The following is a 20233-nucleotide window of genomic DNA, read 5'->3' as shown; positions in this document are numbered from 1 at the left end:
TTTGTATCCTATTACCTGAAAGGCTTAAAAGAAAACCATATATCAGAACACAGTTCTGAGATACAAAAACAGAAGGCTTCTGCAGTTTAAAATGACCTAAAACTCCCTCTAACAAAACTGGAGATCAAAGTTTTGGCCCAGAAACTTTGAATATCAGACAAAATGCCCCAGTTGGGTTGGCTTGATAATTCTTCTTTAGCCTGATTGTTTTTCTCTATCACCTTGTGCCATTAATGGAGAAATTAATCTTTGAAGTTCTAATGGCACAGCATTTTCAATTATTCATTCCAGCTAAGGAATTTTTTAAGAAAAGCTCAGTGTTCTCAGTTACGATAAGCCTACCAGCAGACACTGATAGCCAACCTAAACTGCTACCCCCAAAAAGCATCTCCTCCATAGAAATTTTTCTGAGGATTTAAAAAATCCATTCTACTACTTATTTCCCTTCTTAAAATCCAAACTCATAATCAGCTTAAGGCATAAAAATTGTTTAATAAGCATTTTAACAATCTTTCCCTCAGGAGTATTTTCAGGAAGGAGAGGGGGAGAAACAGGAGAAACATAGAAGAACAACAAATACTAGTCATTTTAGGACTAACCCTGTCATAAGCCCTATAAGCTAAAATACACTATTGACATGCTGCTTCTAATATATTGCCTGACTAGACCTGAGGATGCTACCAAGCTCTTCTAATATAAAAACACACAAAATAGAAAAGTCCTCCTGCTTTTAGCAGCTCCTTTTCTCCTCTGGTGACCCTCTTTTGTTTTTATTGAGTACTTTCTTCAGGTAATTGTTATCTACCTGATGAGAAGGTAAGGAGGCTCCTGTGAAACCATTATCATTCTTCACAAAACAAGTTTGTGATGTTTAAAAAGAGTTTTGGTGAAGACATTACTTCTAGTCTGGTGATTCCAGAAAAGCTCTGTTGACTCTAGCATGAGTGGAGTATTTTGTTTTTCTCGCCAGTAAACAGCATGCCCAGTCTTCATTTGAAGGAACAGCACATTTGCTAAATGAAGAAAAGGAGATTGAGGCTTCCTTTATGTTGTTCTTTTTATTCATTCAAGATTTGTATTGCTTCTAAGCAGTAGCATGCTAAAATGAGACCATTCAGACAGTAGTCTAATTTTACAAGCCTTATTTTGTGAATAATTATAGATTTTATTACTACTCGAGAATATTTTCAGGAAAGTGCACGATAATTGGCATTTCATTAATTTTTCCTTTAAAATACTGCATATTATGATTTCACTTGTAGGAGGTATATGGGGAAACCAAACAAAGGAAAGAGAGCGGGGAAGGGAGGGAGGGAGGAAGGGAGAGAAGGAGGGAGGGAGGGAAAGAAAATGAAGTAGCAGGCAAACTATAAATCAGAGACCTGCAGCAGGGGTGGGGGAGGGATCAGAACAGGGAGAGAAGAGCACAAGAGACTATGGTGAATATGGTGAAGGTTCATGGGTGGCCTGGTGGTAGGGATTCTATGGGGACTACATCTGAGAGGAAAACATTATACAAAACATTATACAAAAATGAACAATGTTTTTTATATGTATTTAAATAAATATATTTAATAAAATATAAATAAAATAAAAATATTTACATATGTTTATTAAAAAAAATACTCCATATTTGTGAACTTGCCCAGTTCCTCCTAGACTGCAAAAATGTGAACACATTCTTTAACTAACCACTCAAGTAAGTTGGGAGCATGGTGCCAAGGAATTCTATCTCCAGAGATGAATGTCTTAATCCCTGCTCTGGGAAGAAATGAGTTGCTAGAATTTTTTTTCTTTTCTCCATGGTTCAGTTTTACAGCTGCATGAATAATGTTTATAATGCCACTTCTCATTCAGTACCAGATAAAATGTCATCAATCCACAGAGGCCTCTCCCAAACTCCTTTCTAGGGTATTCCTATTCCATTACTCTATTACATCACCCTAGTTCTTTCTTACATAGCATTTATCACAGCATATAAATATTGTTATTTGTTTGTTGAATACCTTAGCCTGCTAGAGTGTGAATTCCTGACAAGTGACTTATGACCTTCTTCATTTCTGTATTCCCTGCAATATACCCTGAGAATCCCAGGGATTACCATTGGGTTGCATGAATGAGGAAATGAACTAAAATTTCCTGCTACCTGTAATCCCTTTACCCAGGTCATTCTAACGAATGCTTGCCTTTCATTCCAGATCTCTCCTTGAACAAAATATAGCCAGTGTTTTTCTTTTTATTCTCCTGATTTCCCCTGGATTTCCCAGTCAATATAGGTTCGTTTTAGAAAATTAGGGTGGGGGAGGGGCTACATTGGATAAAAAGACAAATAAATTCATCATAATTTGTCTGAGAACCAAAAGAATTTCCATAATGTGGGGAAAAAAAAAAAAAACAGTAAAGTCCAGGGAAAGTGGGATGAGTTAGTTGCCCTACACCTCACCTCTCAGAAGTTACTATTAATAATTTACTCTATTTTCATCCATTACTCTATGCATATTGTCGTTAATTGAGGTTTCATTATATAATTTTGAATTCAGTTCTTTCCAATTAATTTTAAATCATAAGCATTTTCATACTCGATTAAAATTCTTTCTTAATGTTATACTTAAAACTGCTTAAGGGCCTCCCTGGTGGCACAAGAGGTTGAGCCACAACCTATGAAGCTGTCCACAGCCACTGCAGCATGAGTTCTATCTCCCGGCAGGGAGCTACACACATGGCGCAGCAGACCTCTCCTGTCTCGCCCGCTGCTCCCCTTAGCTGTGTATTTCAGTCAGTCTGCCTGTTCTGTTCCCCACTCTGTCTCTGGTGAATCCTCTCACCCTCCAAATCTCTGGCCTGTACCCCAGTTCTTGTATGCTTAAGTAAATCTCAAAAAAAAAATTAAAAAAAAAAAAAACTGCTTCATACTGCACAGTATTGTTAAAAGGCAGTATGATACAGAAGACCAAAGACTCAAGCCAGATTGCCTGGGTTCCAAATTTGCCATGTGTAGTTGACATATCTTAATCTGTGCCTTAGTTTCCAATACAAGGATTAAGAAACTACATGTATAGGGTTGTTGTGAGCTTTAAATGAGTTTGCATTTGAATGTTATTAGCATACTTACCCATCTATTTTTCTTGATAGATTGTCATGTAATGTGACAGAATATTTAGAATAACATGAATGTTGAAATGGTTTCTTCCCTTTTTTTATCTTGCAGAGGACTTATTGTCAAATAAGCTTTTGCATTCCTAACTCTACCTCTGCTTCTGCTTCCCAGAGGACCCAGCCAATACAGAGACTTTGCTAATTTGAGATGAGAAAAAAAAGGACATTATATTATTTTAGTTGCATTCCTTTGTAGATACAATGAACATTTCACATATTCATTAGACTCTGAATTTCTTTCATAAATTGGTTACTCCTGTCCCTTTCCCTTTCTTCCTATTAAGGTCTTAGTGTTTTTCTTGACTGTGTGCATTCTTTATATGTGAAAGATATTAGCTCTTTATGTCTAACTGATTTTTGATGTACAGAAGTTCTATATTATGTAGTCAAATTATGATAAATTATCTTCTAATTTTTATTTTTGCTCTAATGCCAAGAGAACTTTCCCTTCCACAGATCAGTCACATATTTTGCCCTATTTATTATAAGTTTCTATTTAGTCCATCCAGAATAAATTTTCACTTAAACTTTGAGTTGAAAATCTAAATTGATTTTTCTATCAAACCACATCTTCCTAGACTATTTAATGGTCACACTCATCCTGTTGATTGATTTCTCGTGTCTTCTAACATCATTTATAAAAATATTATACATGGTGGGTTCTTTTCCTATTACTTATTCTCTTTTGTCTTTACACTATACTTGCTAAATTACTATAGTTTTATAATCTCTTTTGATATCTGCTATACTGAAGTACAGTCAAGAGAATCAAAAACACTTCTTTACATTTTCCAAAGTGCATTATGGTACATTAGATTTTGTCTACACAGGGTCACTTTATCTTTCCTACTCTCATAAGATTGGAAATTTTGTCATTGCTGAAGTTAGTAATAATGATGGTAATAGTATAGAGAATTCTTATAGATCCTCTACATAAAGGAGGAAAAACTAATTTGCAAAGCAGAACTGTTTAAAGCATGATAGAAATGTGATTAGAATGCTTTTTAAAATCTTGTGTGTGAGTCTATCAGCTTCATCTTATATTCCAGTGCAGAGAAAGCTATGAACTTACAATCCAGAATGTCACAGTGATATCACAGAACTTATCAGTGGTGCATTCTTTATAGTGATATGAAGCAAAGTCAAGATAAACATGTCTAGCCAGCTACTGTCTATGTGATCAAGTGCATTGCCTATTCTTGAATGAAGGGGGTGGTCAATAACAATGGACAGAAAAAACAATGGAAGGGGAGGATCATGGACAAGACTTGTTTCATTTTTTTTATTCCTTCTACTATTACTGGAACCCAGCTGCCTCAGTGTTGGGAGCCGGCAGCAGCAGTGATGTTCTTGCACCCTGCTGCTCCATCACAAATCAGTTGTGGCAGTTGCTCCTCAGAGTCCTTTTATGCAACTGTGTAAATCCTGGATCATGAAATGGACCAATAAGGTGCAAGCTATGCACTGATTTGTGCTAAATGGTCCAATCAGTCAGGATTGGAAATGACCAAATCAGATTTGTGGGTTGGGTACCCTGAAAGAGAATACAAGCCAGGGTCAGAGGGATCTGAGGATAGAAGAAGGTTACCATCCCAGAACAGGAGAGATGGTTCGAGCTCTCTAAGAAGAGACTATGCCAGCCCCAAAACAGAACAAATGGTTCCAGCCTCCAAGAAGGGGAAGAATCCTTCCTGGCCTCCAAAAAAAAAGAAGAAATCATCTAGCAGTTGACCTCCAAGGAGGGAAGAAAAGCCAAAGACCTCTGTCAGAGACTGTGCCTCCTGTACTGTCTCTGATGTTGACTAAAAGGAGCACCAAAGGCCCTGGGCCTGGTATCTCAAAGAGCTGTTTGTTGTTGGTAGAGTCCAACAAGTCTCAAAGAGCTGTTAATACTTGGTGTCTCTGACAACAGCACTGAGGACCGTTAGTGACCACTACTACCGACCAGTGCTGTCTAGCACTCCTGGTGACTGTTGACAACCATTGCTGTCACATCTGGTTAAGATATACAGCAATTGTGGCTACAGAGAGCTTTTTGTTTCCCTTGTTTGTAAAATAAACCCTATAATTGTTCCTGGAGCCTGAGGTCTTTTGCAATTGTGTGAGCAGGTAAGAACCCAGGACAGTGACCTGTCTTCTAATCAGGCACTGTTCTTTGTTTGGCTATAGCTCATAGGCCACTATTGTGTGGGTATTGTATTGTTATAGCCCTGGTTTTGGCTTTTGGCCTTTGGCCTTGTGGGACTTTTTGGCAGGTCTCTTGTTTTAGAGCCCAGGCAAGTGGATAGGCCATTCCATCCTCCTATCTGGCCTCATGCCCTGCCCTGATGGACCCTGTTTCACTACCACCATCTTTTCAAACATTCTGGTCAAACTGATCTCTGCAGGAGGTAGGAAGAGGAAGCGAAAACGAGAACAGTGGGCAGTGGCATGCCAACCTACAGCATCTGGAGAGAATTCCTACTTGGTCAACCCTAGGATAAATATTACTAAAAACAAACAAACAACAACAACAATAACAAAAAAAAAACCACAAAAGCAGGTATAAGTGCTTGAAAGGACTGCAGGAGTTCATTGTAACAATGATCACCATGTAGGCTGAATTCAATTGTGTGACTGTTTTAGTTGTCATAATTTCACGTAGGATATAATGAATCATATCTGTTATAAAGCAACTGAATTTATCTTTACCTCTATGGCAAAAGAGAAAAAAAACAACTTTTTTTCCTTCCCTTCCCTTCCCTCTTTCTATCCCTCATTCTTTCCTTCTCTTCCTATTGCTCTTGTGTCTTTTAAATCAGTTTAAAATAAGTTTCATCTTTCAGTTCACTCATATGTGTAAGTAGGGAAAGGGCAAACAGCTTTTTAATGAACAATAAAGTCAACAAGAGCAAGAAATACCTGCAGCTAAGGCTTGTAAAGTGAAATAGAATACATTTGAAGAAAATATTAAAGGAGCAATATTTTTTCCTGCATGAAGCAGTCACAATATTAAAAGATGAATGTGAGGAGTGTCCTTATGAGAGAAGAAATGCTCATTTGCTCTAGTTAGTAAATTACTTAGACCCACAAGGCTCTTAAGAATTGACAGGCCAAGGGGCCTCCCTGGTGGCGCAGGTGGTTGAGCGCAGCACTGTGAAGCTCTCCGCAACCTCTGCAGTGCCAGTTTGATCCCCGCTGGCCTCGGAGCAACCCACAAGGTGCAGCAGACCTCTCCTGTCTCGCCCCCTGCTCCCCTCAGCAGTGTATTTCTGTCAGTCTGCCTGTTCTGTTCCCTGCTCTGTCTCTGGTGAATCCTCTCACCCTCCTGCGCATCTGGCCTGTACCCCAGTTCTTGCATAAATAAAATAAATCTTTAAAAAAAAAAAAGAACTGACAGGCCACTAAAGGGTTGAGCTAGGAAACCATTTCCTCAAATATTCCATTCATAGGTAGGCACCATGTTGGATAAGGAGTTTTAGGGTCTTCTGGATAGCTAATGAGAAGTAATCTGACTTTGAAAGAAAACTTAGAGGTGGCACTTTTTTATAGCACTGGAAAACTAGTTCAAGATCTAGAAATAAATATCACCTCACTCTCTGACTGGATGATAAAGCACAGGGCAAAGAATAAATCACCCAAGGCAATTACTATGCCGAACATTATTTGGAACAATGAAAGCATAATGGTCCTATGTGAAGGTGTTGTTTCTGAAAATGTAAATCAAGGTCTCCTAGAAAAGACAAATTAATATGTCAATTCTAAGCATGGCTCTTGTGGTCAAACAGACCCAGTTGGAATCAATGTTACTTTAGGGACATGGGGCTTTTCATCTGTGAAGTAGCAATGTTAATATTTCTTGCCTCACAAGTTTTTTGTAGAAATTATATGACATTGGTGTATAAGGTATGTAGCCCAGAAGCTGGCACACTGTAAATACTTATTAAATGCTAGATGTTATTGTTGTTATTGTTATTTCTCATCATTCTCTTGGCAGCAGAGGGAGACATAACGGTCTTGTAGCCCACCCTTCTGATGAAATCAGGGTTACATCATCCAGTTGAATATTTAGAGACTCAGAATGAATCTGATTGGGTTGGACAAGGAGAAAAGAAGTGAGGTATATTATTCTTCAACTGAGTCACTTTTTGATCCTCTACACCAGTATTTAAGATCACGACCCTAACATGATGTTCCCAAAGAGCTTAAATTCTCTATAGTGAAATGAATTGGTCACCGGGCTTTAATGTCTCAAATTAGAAGTTCGAAAGCTATGAGTTTAAGGGCTACCACATTTGGAGTCTGTCTTTATAGCATCTAATGTACTTGCACAAAAATAATGTAGGTCTCCAATAGCCCTGGGTACAAATACTCCATCTTTAATTAAAATCATGTACAACACTTGATTTTCATTACCATGGTCTCTCTATAAAATGAGAAAAAATATACCTACTGGTGAGATATCATTTAAAAAGTTTCAATAAATGACAGTGGCCATTTGTCACAAGGATATCATAAAAGATAGAAATAATATTTTCAAATCAAAATGCATTTAACTCAAAATCACAATGAGCTACTACTTTACACTACTAGGCTAACTATAATCAAAAAGGCAGACAATAACATGTTTTGGCAAGGATGCAAAGAATTAGAACCCTCATACACTACTCATGGGAATGTAAAATGGTGCAGCCATTTTGGCAGTTGCTTAAATAGTTAAGCGAAGAATTACCCTATGACCCATTAATTCCACTCCTAGGTATAGACCTAAGAGAACTGAATACATATGTCCCCACAAAAACTTGTACACAATTATTCAAATCAAATGGATACAGGTTTCTTTTCTAGATGATAAAAATAGTCTGGAATTAGATACTGGTGATGATTAAACAACTCTGTGAATATATTAAAAACTACTGAATTGTAAACTAAAATAGTGAATTGTATGTTATTTCAATAATATCTCAATAAAACTCTTATAAATTGCATTTAACTCTAGAAATAAAACAAGTTATGTAATATTATGTATGTGATGGGTTACTGAAAAAAAAAAAAAGAATAATAAAGGAAAAGAGGAGCAAGGAAAAGTTGCAAAATTAACCATGATTGGTTGTTGTCACTCCAAAGGCTTTGGAAACTGTTATTTTAACCTGGATCAACATTCATCCAGTAATCAGAACTTACTTTTAAAAAAAAAAAGAAAGCTAGGTTAAAATTTTAAAAATCAGGTTTTGGGGCCTCCCCTGGTGGCGCAGCAGTTGAGCCCTGGGTTGCAAGGGTGCCCGCAGCCTCTGCAGTGCCAGTTCGATCCCTGCCACCAGGGAGGGTCCCACAAAAAAAAAAAAAAAAAAAAAAAAATCAGGTTTTGTTCAGTTTTGTTTTTCCCTTTTTTGTTTGTTTTGGGTTAAAGTTTAGGTTTGCTTAGGTTAAATTTCACTAGGTAAAATAACTGGGAAAATTAATACTCATCCAATATTACCTTTTCTATATCTATTCAATATTTACATATAATATGTTAAATGTGGGCCTCCCTTGTGGCCCAAGGGGTTAAGCACAACACTGTGAAGCTATTGCCAGCTTCTGCAGCATGAGTTTGATCCCCCGGCTGGCCAGGGAGCTACCCATATGGCACAGCAGACCTCTCCTGTCTCGCCCACTGCTTCCCTCAGCAGTGTATTTCAGTAGATCCGCCTGTTCTGTTCTCCACTCTGTCTCTGGTGAATCCTCTCACCTCCTGCATCTCTGGCCTATACCCCAGTTCTTGTATGCATAAATAAAAAAATCTTAAAAAAAATTTTAGGAAAAAAACATATGTTAAATGTCAAGCAATAGATTGCAAGAATCCTATAATGGATCCAGAAAAAAATTCCACCTTTGTTATAATAAAGAGACTAACTTTAAAACACTGAGTTCAAGACCTGGAATGCAAAACATCTCAACTTGGCATTTAAATGCTTTCTCCTCCCAATCCCATCACATTCTTTCCTCTATCTTCATGTTATGGCAGGGTAGGTTTGTCAAATCCTGGATATGATTCAAATTAGATTTGAATTTGTACCTATGAGAACCTATGATCTTAGTGGTACTTGGCTTATATCCAGCTCTTAAGACTTAATGCTTATCATCATAACACGATAATAAAAACACTGACTGATATGAAGACGTCTTATTAAAGACTTTAGAATTACTTATTACCTTCTTAGAAAAGTTCTTTGAGGGCAAAGTTTACATAAATCAAAGATATTATTGTTATAATTTCAAATATAATTAACATCTTTCAGCACACAGTGCTTTGAGGATTTAGAGAGTAAATGTAAAAGGTCACCTAAGACTCCTTCTAACTATGAGGGTCTAATTATTGTGTTGCTTTACATCATCTTTTAATTGTTCTGTTTTCTTCAGAAACATAGCCTTATAGAGGTCAGATTGATAAATGAAGGTAAAATACAGTAAAGACTGGACTAATTTTAAAGGCCAGTTTTTTACTCCAACTTCATTATTTTTCTCAATACCTCCCAGTCAAGTCACATTTTTAGGACTTCTTGGACTCAGCCTAAGTAACATCTTTCTTGGAAAAAAATAGAAATAAAAAATATGCTCTCTTAACAAGCAAAAGAAGAATGCCTATTTCTTTTTAAAAGCTTTACTAGCAGGGTTGTATTAGTTAAGTGAAAAGAACAAGTGCAACCATTTTAACTTTAAAGGGGAATAAGTGATTATGATGGGGTTTTGTGGAGTGTGGGGTCCTTCAGTTCACTCTGGGAAAGGTTTCACCAGAGGTCTAGTTTCAGCAGCACGCGGCGAGTTTCCCAGGCGAGTTTATCCATGAGACAGAGAGGTTAGTTATATTTAAAGAACAGGTTTAGGGCCTCCCCAGTGGCGCAGCGGTTGAGCGCCGGGTTGCGAAGCTGCCCGCAGCCTTTGCTGCACCGGTTCGATCCCCGGCTGCTCCCCGGCCACTGGAGGAGGGTCCCGCATGGAGCACAGACCTCTCCTGCCGCCCGCTGCTCCCCTCAGCAGTGTACTTCGGTCCTTCTGCCTGCTCTGCTCCCCTCTCTGGCTCTGGTGAATTCTCTCACCGCCCCACGCTTCTGACTGTACCCAGTGCTTGTATAAATAAATAAATCTTTTAAAAAAAAACAAACAAACAGGTTTATTAGGGGAAGGAAAGGGACAGGTTTTGCTAAGAGAGGCCTGCATGGTTGCAGGCAGGCAGCCTTCAGGAGAGCAGCCTCCCCTGAGGCAGGTCAGTGAAAAGAAGCACCTGCATAGTCACAAGTGGGCAGTGGGAGTGCTGCCCTGAGCCTGTGCAGAGACTGCATTGATATAGTCCCCTTCTGTTTGGGAGGGATCACTCCTCCATGGAGTAGCCTGTTTGTTGCTGATTTGGGATAACTAGGCAAAACCAGGAGGGGATCAGAGATTCCAGGGTGGGCCCAATCTCCATATCTTTACCCTCAGGCCTGTGCGCCACTCCCTATAGCAGTCTGATCCTGCTTGGGTCTCTTGCCTTGTGATAAAGCATTGGTGCCTGAGGGTCACGACCTCTACAGCTGGGTTAATCATCAAGTTATTCCCCTCGACCCCCACCTCCTTGTGTGAGCCAGGTACTGGTCTTGGGGCACCGCCTTTCCAGTCTTTCTATTCTTGTCCTCCAATTAGATGGTAAAATTGGACTGCTGGACAGGAAAAGATATGGAACTTTCTTTTGAGTGATGTATTTTGGTATTTTATTTAAAGCAGCCTTATTTTTAGATTGTTTTATTAACAGCCAAATTAGAAGCTCACAAATTTCTTAGTGGGCAATTTTAACTCTCCAAATTTGGAAATTCCCTAGCATCTCTACTACCTTCTTTAAAAGTGAAACCAATATCTCTTCAGGACTGGCCTCAAGGCAGATTATCCATAAGCATTCTAAGACCTCTAATTCTATCACAACGAACTCAATCATATGCAGGGGTCGGTGGCAGTGTGCAGGGTGGTTGTGGACGAACAACCCAAAATCTATGTACCATATTGGATGGGGAAAGACAGGGAAGCCCCACCAAAAAGCAAACTTGGTGATTTCCTAGGAACCTGAATGTGAAAAAGAAAAGTAAATGATAAAGAGCTTGGCTAGACCACAAGTTCCTAGAGACCAAGAACAATAACAGGAATGGCCTCATGTTCTGATAGTTTATTGTCATTTCACTTATTTGGCATTTTACATTTGACATTTTGAGAAATGAATTTAATACATGGATGTTTGGGATTCTCTATTTTTAGTAGGTATGAATAGCTTTACAGTGAATTAGCTTTTCCACCAAATGGAGAGGTGGTGAATATCACCTATTCTAAGCTAATCTATCTATTCTTTGGTCACAATAATAGATTCAGGTCAATCAATAACAACAACCCTAATTTCTGGGACTTCTCTGAGTTTGGGGGGAGAGAAGACTACCCCTTCTGTTGGACTTCATAGATAAGGAAACTTGGAGTTGCCTAATGGATATGGTGTAGGGTCTGATGATGGAGCTCAGTAGAGAATGGAGCTCAGAGTGAGGGAGAGAGAGAAAAAGAGAGAGAGAAACTATATTCTGGTTGCATCATTTGAACCTCAAATCCTAATCCAACTGAAGTCCCTGGATTTTTCAGGTATATAGCCAATTCTCCTTTTCCGTTAAATGAATTTAAGTCAAGTCTTCCATCACCGGCAACAGAATGAGTTCACAGTGATGTGCATTTCATTTTCACAAATGTCTGTGTAAATTATAAAATATATATAAATGCATTCATATTGTAAAATTGCAATTTTATAATTATTTTAAAGCCATCATTTTGTCATTAATAATCATTAAATAATATGCACTTATAAAATGTAAATATACTTTCAGCCATCTCTATATGGAGATAATTTGCAGAATCTGTTCAAATAAATAGTGTTAGATACATCTAGGACAAAAGAAAGCAATTATGTACTTTGCAAAATATGAAACTATGCAACATTACTTTGTTGCATCAGAACATTATTACAATCAGAACTCCTATACATGCACATCATATACCACCTTTGGGATCACAAGTGAATTCAACCAATCTGAGGTCAGCAGTGCCCAGACTGTCACATGCAGGAAGCTGCTTATTTATGTAAGCAATCAGAATTCAGTAATTAAACTGAGTAGTAGATAATGTTTCACTTTATAAGCAATGTAAATCAATATAAAAGTAAATTGCTGGTGATTAGGGACTAATAGTAAAATAATATGGTTACACCAAAAAAAAATTTTGAATCAAAAAGACCAGGACATATAATTTGGGTCATGGAAAAAAAGTAGTGTTCCATTGACTTCATGTATATGTTTCTGTTTTAAATCCTGATTGCTCTAAAGGCAGTACTGATAGGAAGAGAAAGGAACAAATATTTGTAAATGTGGTTTTTGGTTCCATTTTTCTTTATCACAAACACAATTTAAAAACAATTTAGGGAATAGGAAATTTATTGACTCATACTAGAAAAGACTAGAGAGCAAACTTTAGGGTCAGTGTGAGTTAAAAGTTTATAATATTGTTATAGGACAGGGAGAGGGGCAGCCCAAACCCCGCAAACCTGCCTGTTCTAAATGGGTTCTGTCATCCGCCGCATCAACACAAAACACATGAGACTTTAATGGGAAGGAATTTTAATAAAACTAGGAAACAATACAGGAAAGGCAAAGAGTCTAGTTTCTAAATGAAGCACCCAAATTACCCGTCCCCTCGTGGGTAAAAGTCCATCCATATGGGATCGGCCCAGAACAAGGCCCCAAAGCCTGCTACAAGTCTAAAGCATCTTCCAGTGGGGACCCACAAAAAAGGGTCACAAACAACCAGACAAGCCCGGAAGGAAAACAGCAAAATCAACATCAAGATAAAAGCTGCCATTGTCACCTCCCCATGGGTCTCACCCACATCTGTGTCACCCAGTCTACGACCAAAAGACAAGCGCAGTTTCTTCACATGTCTCTAGGCTCCATGCGCCTCCTCCAGGTCTCCTGGCTCCATCCTGCTTCCTTCCTCAGTCTTTTCTCCAGCTTCTCCTTTTCTTGCTCAGCTCCACCCTCCCTTGGGTGGGGCAGGGAACCTCCCCCTTTCCTGGGGACCACCCTGTTACAATATCACCAGGGTTGTTGCTTCCCATTCTTTGCAATTCCCCTGGCTGCGTCCTCTTTCTTGTATTGACTTTTTAGTTATGCTGATGGCCATCAAACAGCTTCCAGGACTGAATGCTTTCTTTTTTGCATGAGAAGTCAGGAGGCGCTTCCCTACCTTCCGACCATAAAATCAAGTTCTTATGTTTCTTACTTCCTGAACTTTCTTGGCTATGAAAAAAAAAAAAAAATACTATGGTCAGGGAGGGAGGTCATGCACCACAATAAACAAAAAAGTTCTAAGTTTTTCCCTGTCTGCGGCAGCAGTCACTATAAATAGACATGTGTCTAATAGCTATCATATTGGGCAGCAAAGGATAGGAAATGCCAAGGACTGCCTCTTAAGTTAAGTTCCCTTACTACTTGCCACACTCAACTGAAAAAGTTATTTAGTGACAGTCAGGGATACACAAAATTATTAGCCTAGTTGGGAAACTCATATGACTTGGATGAACCCAGTGGTAGGCACTATAGATGGCTCTTCTTTTATTTGACACAAAGTCAAGAACTAGCAAAAACAGACAGGTATAACCAAGACCCTACATGGTTACTGTGGTTTGTATTAGAATGAGCTTGGAGTACAGACTTTCATGCTAGGTTTCCTCTTTTGGCTCAGACAGGCAGAGGAGGATGTCATTTAGAAAAGCATGTGACAGTTTAAATGCATCCCTTTCTGATTTATGTACATTTAAATAAGAAAAAGGCACAAATTAAAATAACCAAAATATCTTTGAATTCCTTAATGTATTATTTGAAAAAGTCCTTTTTCCTAAGAAGAAAAAAGAATATATGCTTTGTGAGGGTGTCCGTGTTCAGGTTGCCAAGATTGGACTTCTGGTTTTCTAAACTTGGTAAGTCCTATTTTCTATCACTAATAAAAATGTTTTGTGTGCACACAACTTACTCCACGTGGTTTAACCTATCGGTCACGGACAGGTGTCAGGTGCCCAGGGGTTCTATTCTCCGCTCTCTCACTGACTCAGTTTTGACCTCAGAAAAGCTGAGGTAGATTTAGATCAAGGGCTCCAGGGCGCAACATCAGAACATTCACTCAAACTCTAATAGCAACACGTTTGATGAAACACATCATGGTACAGCCAATACACTCTTAACAAGGTACCTCGCTTTTCCAGGAGCCATTTTCTGACATTATTACCAAGAGGTTCATCTTTCCCTCTTCTCCACATCTCTCTCCCTACCCTAATTTTCCACGATGGTTGTTTATTACATATCAACTCAGTTGACCAGTTAGTAGCAAAGATGTCTATGGCATATGTCAGCTCTCGGGGGAAGGGAGATACAGATTAGGAAATAGCAGTAGGTAAGTCTCAAATCACAATCTCATTACTAAAATCTGCTTGAAAAAGCTGAGCATATTGGTGACCTTCTTTGAACCAGAGGATTCTATCTCCAAATAATAATTACCCCAAGAGCACAATAACACTTTATGCTAAAATCCAAACTCTCAGCTCTACTCCTTACAGCACATGTCCCCCCAGACCCAGATTCCAACTTGTGCCAATTTATCAAGGTCTCCCCTTCTGGTGCAATTGTGATGGGGTGATTGCTGTCTTATTTGGCACAGTTAATATCCCTTTTCTCTGGGGTTCCAGACAGAAGACTCTGTCCTCTGTAAGCAGTTAGTGTACTTTAAGAGGTCACTACCAATCTCAAGGGGTGGGGGAGAAGTACATCCAGTATACTGTCTTTTTCTGGTGACCTAGTGTATAGGGAGCAACCCAGCTCCTCTGCATGTGTTTCCTTCTCAGTCAAGCATATGTGACTCCACTCTGGTCAACTTGCCCTTTTCCTACATCCCTGGCTGAACCAGCAGCCCTGATTTCTAGATCTCTTGCCACTGACCACCACCTCGAGGCACTTATCTCCACCCACCTCCTGTTTAATGAAGCATGACTCTGTCTTCTATTCTCTATCACAATTTGTATTGATCTCTGATATCAAGGAGGGTTCCAGTTTTTCTCCAAACCATGGGACCCTAGGTGTCCCTCTGGTTAATTATTAATTGATTCTCTCAGGAGCAAGCAAAGAACTCCCTGTGTGTTACTGTATGGATTCTATCCCATTTTTAGTTCATTTTAATATATTACTGACTCAGTCATTCATAAGTTAAAATCTTTCACATGTGTTAAAAAAATTAGTTTGCAGCCTGAAAGCAGTATTGATTTCTGAATGTGTTTGACTTGCAATGGAATTTTCACTTTTCTCAGAGATCCGCAGGACTGAGTGATATCATCTGTGAGTGGCCCCCCATCTATACTGGTTTCTTGACTGCTGAATTTATCACACCCTACTTCTCAAAGGAAACTCCCATACTCTTTGTGTGTGAATCACTGCTGTTGGTTAGCGCTTAGAAAAAAGTTGAGATTATTTTTATTGTAAATTAACTCTTTGATCAAATTATAGAAAACCTGGAAAATAAAGATAGGCTTAATTGGAAGAAATATTTGCAAACATCTATAATTCCACTAACCAAATATAAATAAATATATTTTCCAAAAAAGTATTATTTTATAAAAAGATGATATATTATGTATATCTACATTGTAGTCAGCTTTTTTTACTTCGTATTAGGTATTTTATCACTTTGTTCAAGAAATTATTTTTAGTTGCTGCAGAGGATTCCAGTATATGATTATATCATTATTTAGTTGATCTCTTCCTAAGGTTCCAGGTTTTGATATTATAAACATGCTAAAACAAATGATCTACACATGAATATCCCAATGGATCTCTAACAACATCATTCAATTGAATTCCTGAAAGAAGTACTGGGTCATAAAGGTAAAAACATGTTTAAAGCAGGTTGAGACTTTCTAAATGAACTCCAAATCCCAATGGGAGCAAAAAGATCACAGGAAATTGTCCAGTCCCTTAGGATGCCCTGACCAGTCGCCAAAAGTGAAATTGGGGGTACATTCTAGGAACCCCCAGGTAAGAAAAGCATTTAATAATTTAAACTGATATCTAAAGGCCAGCATCTGCAAAGCATATTATTAATCAATGTTGATGAAGGAGCTTCAGTTCTCAGGGACAGCAGAATGATTAGCACACCATGTCTCACAACATTGCTGGCTTCAAGTTGTTTAAAAATAAACGGGCAGGGGCCTCCCTGGTGGCTCAGGCAGTTGAGCGCAGCGCTGTGAAGCTGTCTGCAGCCTCTGCAGTGGGGGTTTGATCCTGGCCGGCCGCAGAGATACCCACATGGCGGGGCAGACCTCTCCTGTCTCGCCCGCTGCTCCCCTCAGCAGTGTATTTCAGTTAGTCTGCCTGTTCTGCTCCCCACTCTGTCTCTGACGAATCCTCTCACCCCCCTGCACCTCTGGCTTGTACCCTGGTTCTTGTATGCATGAATAAATAAATCTTTAAAAAAAAAATAAGCAACGGGCAAATATGTAATAATCTTCAATGCCTCCTCTTTCAGCCCGCACAGTACAGTAAGATACCAATTGACCTTTGCTCTGATTCCTTACTAAATTCTGAGGTTATACTAAATCTGAAGAACAGTTATTCAATGTAAATGAGAAACCTGTAAAGCATTAATACTCTATAGATCAAGCAACGGGTGGGAACAGAAAATGCTAAGCTGCTTACAACATCAGCAAAATAGAGTAGGAGTTTAAACAGATAGATCACAGCAGCTAGATGTGTAGCGGGCCAGAAGGTAACCTTTTCCTTGAATTTTGTGCAATAATCACCCTCTGAATAATTGCTCTTCTACCAATGTATATTGATCTTTAAAATACATATACCTGTGAAACAAATCATACTATTTGCCTCTTTTTCATATTCAATACAGACAAAGGTATTATTTCATTTGCCCCAAATCGTCTAAGTGGATTAGATTCATTTCCTCAAATTTTATTTGGATGCCTCCAAATGAGTCAGGGGTTGAGTTTTCCTAGGAGATTTGGAAAGGTGATAAGATGGAAATCTCTGATCTTGTAGGCAAAGGCTAGTCATGGAAGCAAAAATTCTAATGTGTCCAATCACACTGAGGAAACAATAAAAGTAGCAATATATTGAGAAGGAAGTAAGTTAAACAAAGCCTTCAAGTCAATTTTTGGGGGTAGGCAAAAACAACAAAGGCACCATGAATCTGATAATTAAAAAAATTACATATAAATGTGTGTCTAATGCACAAATTCATTCTCACTATTGAACCCTAGATATCTGATGTATTTATAGCCATATCAAAGATGGTAAAGGAAAAGAACTACTCTTGGGATCTTTTTTCATAAAAGCTCACAGTAAATATGAGTTTCCATGGAATCAGTGCCTTTTTTCATAAAGTAGGATAATGCCACAGTCACACAAAATGCTAAGCCAAGGACAAATTAGAATGGGTAGATCTGTTTACAGTTAGAAATGCCCTAGGAAATCGTTAGCTCTGACTAATCAACTACAGACTAGAGTTTGTGTGTTATCTAGACACATTTATTTTCCTCCTCCCTTTTCTTTTCAGAAAAGCCTTGGGCCTTTTCCATGTTTTACTTTCACGAGGCCTATGGCATAGCAGAAGGATGAAGCCAAACATCAGTGTTGCTACTCCACAGCAGTTCTGATGAAAGGTTTGATAGAAGATAACACTGAAGTATATATGACACCATAGTTGCAGCATAAATAATGGTAGGAAATTTTCAGAGATTATAATTATCAATAGTTCTAGGCCTTTTTACCTACAGAATAGAAAATTACTACTGCTGTTACTAAATATACATAAACATGACTTTTTCCAAAATTTAAATTATTTATTTACTATTTAAATGTAGGGTAGTTGACACATTTTTTTTTGAGAGATTCTGAAAGTACAGGTCCATGTTTAAAGCTTTAGAGAATTGAATGAATGTCACTGTCACTGATCATTTTCATACCATAATGGTCTCCCTGCTGCTGGATAACTACTGAAGCAAATCCACTGATGAGAAATAAATGGGGAAGCAAAGGAAGTGTGTTATTTCCAGAGCTAGAAACACTGACCCTTTCAAGCACTCAATCATTCAGACTTTGTTTTCACTTATCAGGAAGTGAGTGATGATGAATGAATCATGTTAGGTCAATAGATGCTGGCGGGATCCGTAGATGCCGTTGTGTGATACTCTTATTTGATGGCTGCTGTCAAAGAGGCTGGCTTAAAAAGCAGAACCACAGCCAAGAGCCGCACTCCTGCCAGTGGGAAGGCAGTCTAGTCTGCTCTGGCTGGATCATCTATTTTGCATTATACATCAATTTTTATTTATCTTCCTTTTTGATGCTATCTCTGAGTTAAGAAACAAGGCTCAGCAATTTGGGATCACCTAGCCATCTGAATCAGCTGTCATAATACTGGTAGTGTTATAGAGCAACCCCGATATTAAACGGGTTCCTGGCTGTGGGTCCTCACCCGCGCGCTTTAAAGGGACTTATGAATACTCTACTACAGACACACGCAAAAGGGTTAATAAAAGGTTTATTTACAAGAGAAAAAGAAATAAGGAAAATGTACAACTCAGGGAGAAAATAGGGAAATAAAGTCTTTAATGCGTCCTACCCGATCCGACGACCTGGAAACCCCAAAGTCACTCTCAGAGCTAGACGGACGCCGCAAGCTGGCCGAGGGCCCCAAAATGGAGAGACCCCCAAAGCCCACGTGTCTGCCTTTTGTATCCACCTGGCTGCTTAACCCCACCCTCAGGTCCCAGCCACCTTCCCTTTGGTGGTGATGGGATTTGGAGTTCCCAGTGTCTTTGGCTTTGACCTGGGGTGGGGGTGGAGTCCACAAAGCCTGTATGGAATTTGCTTTGGGACTGCCTTTTCCCCCTAACAATTCCCCCCTTTCACTTTTTGCCACCATTTCCATGGTGATGAAGATCAAATATATGGAGGTTGGGATGCAGTCTCAGATGAACGTTTTGTCAGGTTCCAGTGTGAAAGAAAACCAGTCTCTCCAGGTATTTGTCCATTGTGGAAAGCAAAAATCCTCCACTCCAGGAAAAAATAGTTCATCAGTTTAAGCCAAAAAAAAAATCTGGAGGCGTTAGCCAAAACAAGTCAGCAGATATGTAAAAATTTCAGGAAAAAAAAAAATCTTAAAATGGTTCAACTGATGTAAAAAAACCAAGAAGAGGAGAACCTGTTTGCCTTGTTTGTAGGGTTCCAGAGACCTCCAAAGAAGGTGAGGAAGCTTGCCTCCATTGGCAGGACTGGACAACCCGGCCAACGAAAATGCCCTGGTGCCCTCGAGAAGAGGAAAGCCCAGGTGGAGTCTGATGAGACCAACTTTATACCTGAAGCCTACATCGACTGGATGCCACCGGTTCGCTCTGATCCTGTATGGAGTATTTCAACAAAGCCAGCTAAAAATTGCTGTTAGTTATTTCTGCCCTGTGATTTTATGCAAAAATAGAAAAATGGTTTAAAAGTAGAGTTAATTTGCAAACTTTTACTGTGCTGTTAAAGTTTGGGATCAAGGTTGACAAAATTCGTTTTTGCATAAGTTGAACCATTTTAACATTTTTTCCCTGTGATTTTGATATATTTGCTATCTTGTTTTAGCCAATGCTCCAAATTTTTTCTTTTGGCTTGGATAATGGACTATTTTTAAGTAATGAAACTCATACTAGACATTCATGGACAATGCTGCTGACTAATTGTTGCTTCTCTTACACACATTGTAACCCTGAAAAAAGACTGTCTCCTAAGATTGCACCATAAGATCTGTGCCACCATAGATATGGTGGAATAAAAATTAAAAGGGGGGATTGCAACAGGGTGGTCCCCAGGAAAGGGGGAGGTTCCCTGCCCCACCCAAGGGAGGGTGGAGCTGAGCAGCAAAAGAAGAAGCTGCAGAAGAGACTGAGGAAGGAAGCAGGATGGAGCCAGGAGACCTGGAGGAGGCGCATGGAGCCTAGAGACACGTAAAGAAACTGCGCTTG

This window comes from Talpa occidentalis, unplaced genomic scaffold, assembly GCF_014898055.3.
Source record: "Talpa occidentalis isolate TD23 unplaced genomic scaffold, MPIMG_talOcc4v2.1 talOcc4.6, whole genome shotgun sequence".
Classification (NCBI taxonomy): domain Eukaryota; kingdom Metazoa; phylum Chordata; class Mammalia; order Eulipotyphla; family Talpidae; genus Talpa; species Talpa occidentalis.
The sequence above is the reverse complement of the archived record's forward strand: the minus strand, read 5'-3'. Positions refer to the sequence as shown.